At 34.4% G+C, this 5,143-nt stretch overlaps 1 long non-coding RNA gene across 1 annotated transcript; it reads left to right on the top strand.

Annotated features, from left to right (window-relative positions):
• Window positions 1-3,712: 3,712 nt before the first annotated feature.
• Window positions 3,713-4,598, top strand: LOC149486126 (uncharacterized). Its single transcript, XR_016316031.1, has 2 exons — window positions 3,713-3,924; window positions 4,140-4,598. It is a non-coding gene; the product is annotated as an uncharacterized LOC149486126 (long non-coding RNA).
• The last annotated feature ends 545 nt before the right edge of the window (window positions 4,599-5,143 follow it).

A 5,143-nucleotide genomic window follows, 5' to 3' on the forward strand; every position in this document is an offset into this window, starting at 1 on the left:
GTTTTAATAAAACAATTTATGAATCACTAGCTTTCCGCCCGCGGCTTCGCTTGCTTTGTCTAAAACCTTATAAATTGTGTACTTAAACCGTATCAAAATCCTTTGCGTTGTTTTAAAGATTTAAGCATACAAATTACAAAGGGACATATAATATAGGATACTGATAATCGCTTTATAGGTAATCTATATATTATAATAGTGTAAAACGCAACTCGATTAAATCATTCATTAACCGATTTAAAAAAAACCGTTCACAAAATTATATATTTGCGATTTTAACTCTAATATACAATGTATAAAGTACCATTTCCGTGTAAATTCGTGAAATTAAATTCAGTGCATATTTCATTACTAATGAATCCAAACAAATATTTCTTCATTTCCTCTACTATGCGTTTTATAGAGAAATTAAATAGGCGATAGAATTAATTAAAGTGTAAATAATATCAGGTTTAGTTTAATTAAACATAATTTAATAAAAATAATACTATCATTTTGATACACTTGGATTGACATTCACCTGACTGCTTATTGGAGTAAATTTGATCCTAAAATACACAAGACAAGATAATTTCAGACAAGCTCTCAACATGTCAACTATTTATTAAAATAAAAAACTATACAATCATATTATCATTCATCGTTGTATTTCTTTAGTTAAAAAAAATAAAAATACGTATGTAGGTACTATGCAGGCGATAAAGGCAGTCAAAAAGTTCTCACATTTATGTCGAATCGAGTTATACGTGACACGAGGGATTATGGTATCAAAATCCGAGATAAGTACGAATAATATGAAGCATTAGCGAAATTCGATATGGATTCCGAATTTCCGAATGACAGCCCGTTTTGGGGATTATTTACTTATTATTTATTTTGTTAATGTAACTCGTTTGTCATTTGTGATTGAGTTTGGACTGTTAAATTTTTTGTAGTGCATGTCTAGACAACATTTATAAGTTAATAAAGAAGTACTTTTATTTACTGATCGTTAACGCCATTTTTATTGTGCTTGTTCTACAAATAGCTTTTTTGTACAAACAAGCAAAAATATAGTTAGTCATGTGGAGGTATGGACTTAGATTGCGGCTTGCTGGGGCCTTAAGGCGTTATTATCTCGACAAGATCGTTATGTACTAATAACACTGACTAATTGCCATTTTTGTAGGAATTTTAATAATTGATTCCGTAGTGCATAAATTCAAAAGCCACAATTACAGAAGATTAATGGAAATCAGTATGTTTAAATTTAAATAATACTAGTAGTCCGCCCCGGCTTCGCCCGTGGTACATATTTAGTATCCTATGTCATTCTCCTGGCTCTAAACTACCTCCCTGCCAATTTTCAGATAAATCGGTTCTGCCGTTCTTGAGTTATAAGTGGAGTACTAACACGACTTTCTTTGATATATATATTGATATATATATTTTTAATTTATATGATACTTACCAATTTTATATGACAAAATCATATAAATAAATTCTTGCAATATACAAACCAGAATTACCAGAATAACACTATTTGAAGCTACTGCGCGTATCTTCATAAATTATGAGTAAAGCGCGTCACACACGGTGAAGATACTATAATATTTTATCTTAAGATACTGTTATATTTTATATTACAGTATCTTAACGCATCCGGTATCAGCGTTCGGACCATCATTTTTCTTTTTGTCATTGCGTACTAAGACTCTTGTAGAACCGCCATCCTGTTACAAATGACGCGAAATTTTGTGGGTCATAATCATATATCTTAAGATAAAATATTGTATCTTCACCGTGTGTGACGCGCTTTATAGGTATGTACGTAACGGAAACTATTTTACCACATTACTTACCGAGATCACAGAAAGCATAATACTATATACCGAGATACTTCATACAGTTAAATGTCGATCTTTGGTTAACTGTGGTTTCGGTAAATCCCGTATTACGTAATATATCGTGCGGAAGCTTTCATCTTCAAAGGAATTGAGGAAGGAAACGTTGAACGCACAAGGGTTACAAAATAAATGAAAAATATAAAAGACTATGATATACCTTTTATGTTTGTTTATTAAATATCGAACCTTGCGTTCTACTAATATTATAAACGTGAAAGTTTTTGAGCACGAACATTTGTAATTCTATCACGGTGCATCTACATCTAACGAACATAGAGCTAGAGCAAGAGCATTATATTTCGTGATTTTTTAGTATAAACGAAAGTATTAATTTGCATTTACATCAAACTAACTTTTCGAACGCACTAAGAACAACAAAAGAATGCTCTATGCCTGTTTACACTAAAAAAAAAAACCGGCCAAGTGCGAGTCGGACTCGCGCACCGAGGGTTCCGTACAAATGTACGTATTTTTATGGTTTTCGTAATTTTTCCTTTATCTATGGTATAAGACGTTGCTTCGTACCAAATTTCAAGATTCTGTGTTCACGGGAAGCACCCTGTAGGTTTTGATTCCCTTGCGAGTGTCGAAAATTTGCGGCATAAACGGCTGTATCTTTTGATTGCGTTGGCTTAGAAGTTTAATTTTTTCACAGCTTCAAGGGACAGTAGACCTGAGTAATTGATATAAATTTCAGCTTTATACCTCCACGCGTTCCTGAGAAAAAGGGTCTTGACAGACGGACGGACGGACGGACGGACAGACGGACAACAAAGTGATCCTATAAGGGTTCCGTTTTTTCCTTTTGAGGTACGGAACCCTAAAAAGACGGGTTGCACTCCGGGAGTGCCGGCAGAAGTGAAAACTTGATTATTAACGTTGAGCATGTTTGATATTTTGGAATGTTATCTGTCTAAAGCGCGTCACACACGGTGAAGATACTACCAATTACAGAAAAAGTGCTCAACGCCGCTAAAGAAGTTTTCACTTCAAAAATTTGACACAGTGGGGTTGAGAACTTACAATCAGCATTCGCTCGTTTGATGTAAATGCACCGTCAGACAATAACAGCTGATCGGATCTGTCTGAAATCTAGTATAGAGATATAATCTGGATTAATACTTAAGTCACTTCTTATGTATGTGGGTACCAGCTTGTAAAACATAAATCTTAGCAAGTGTGAGTCAAGAATAATAGACTCATGCATTTGTCTATTTCATTATAAAAGCCTTAGATTAAGGATTGGTCTCCGCGCGCGCGCTACGACACTCACAGAGCTATTGTTTTTAGGTGGGGCTGTATATATAGGTCTACCAGAATCTGATGGCATATTTATATTTGAAAAATAAAAGATTTTCATGTGGCAACTTTAATTGACAACTATCAAATTGGTTGTCAAATTATTTGTGTTGATGATTAATTTTTAGGATTTTGTCTTCAAAATCTTCGAAATGTCGATAAAACCGCTGCGATCACAAGCAAGAAGTGTTGTTTAGAATGTGTATAGAAAAATATTCGATGAAGAAGGGTCAATCACATCAAAATTTTCAATTTTAAATTGCGCGTGAAAGATTTTATTGCTAAGTTGGACTTACCCGTTTTGATACTTTAAATTAAAAATGTTATAAATAGGTAACTATAATATTGTTTGTTGATTAAAATATAATTTTATGAAAACTTATTACAGGAGTTTCCAATTCCGCTATTTGTCAAGTCCAAGGTGTACAAGTCAATTTTATAATGTGTTAATACTTACGAAAATAAACATGATTTTATTTTATTATTGTTTTATTTTATAAAAAATTATAAACAACCGTTACTTAACCCATTAGTGCATAACGTTCGATAAATCGGACGTCAATAAAATCGTTATTTTAGGAGTATTATATATTTTACTCAAGATTTATCTTTTTAAAACAGTAGTTGAATATATTTTCAAACTCGGCAACACTGTTGTTATAAAATATATTAACGCGCATGCGTGACAGCTGTTAATTCGTAAAATGGCGGCACGCGGTCAAAATTCTTCGCGGCGAAGGTAAGATTATTTTGTGTTTTTATTATATTTTGTTTAGTGTTATGGGTGATAAATTGATATTTTGATTGCTAAACTATTCGACTATTTATTTTCAATGTAATTTGTACGTAGCCACTGTCATTTTGAATACTATGCTTGCGAATTTCGTACCGTCCGATTTATCGCACGTTATGCACGGTGGGCACTGCATGTCGTGTTTTGTTGAATTGTTACAGGTTACAAGTTCATGAAATATTATCTGCTTTGGAGTGTGAGGAGGTTGATGATTATACAGAAAATATAATTTACGTTGAGCCCTCCATCGAGAATGCCGATCAGGTCACTGACGAAGACAGTGACCGGATCGGATCGGATTTTCAGCCTAATTACAATGAGCAAACTTCCGCCTAACAGTGGCATATAATTGTTTTTCAGCAATTATTTTACGTCTTTGCGCCTGATGAGACACCTGAAAGAGCTTGGCTATTATGCTACAGGGACCTTGAGAGCTAATCGCACTGAGAACTGCCCGTTCAAAGACGTCAAAAAATTCAAGAAGGAGGTGCGAGGTTATTACTATTACCGACTAGCTGATGATGTCTTCGTATGCCGGTGGAATGATAAGAATGTTGTCACAGTAGCCACTAACTTTGAAAATCTAGAAATTACATCTGCAACCCGCTGGTAAAACGAAAAAAAAAAGCTAAAGTGCAAGTCCCTCAGCCATCACTTATTTCAAATTACAATAAGTATATGGGTGGAGTAGACAAATGTGACCAAACTGGTGCAAATTTAAGAACTCGAATGCGTATAAAGAAGTGGTGGTGGCCCATATTTGCATATTTAGTAGACTTTTCAGTAGTAAACGCCTGGTTACTTGCTCGGAAGAATGGCTGCACAAGAGACACTGAGTCCTTATTCGTTTTTAGACGTTTCATAGCAAGAAGCTTACTTTCGTCACATGGCACACCACCACATCAAGGTCGCAAGCCAGCCATTATGTACAATGAGGTACGACGGTAAAGATCATTGGCTGGTCCCAATAAGTACTGAACGTCGGTGTGCAAAAACCAATGTGGAGGAAAAAGTAAATTTCAGTGTCAGAAATGTGATGTAGGTCTTCACCCGAAATACCACATGGCATATCACATCGTACATTATAATACGTTTATCTTCTGTTGCTTTTTATAATAAATTTCTTCATAAAATCCGTACTTTTATTTCAACCTCTTTTGAACAT

Source organism: Colias philodice, chromosome 9 (genome assembly GCF_061535455.1).
Source record: "Colias philodice isolate Cphi_HAF_F1 chromosome 9, ilColPhil1 Martin Lab GWU primary, whole genome shotgun sequence".
NCBI lineage: Eukaryota > Metazoa > Arthropoda > Insecta > Lepidoptera > Pieridae > Colias > Colias philodice.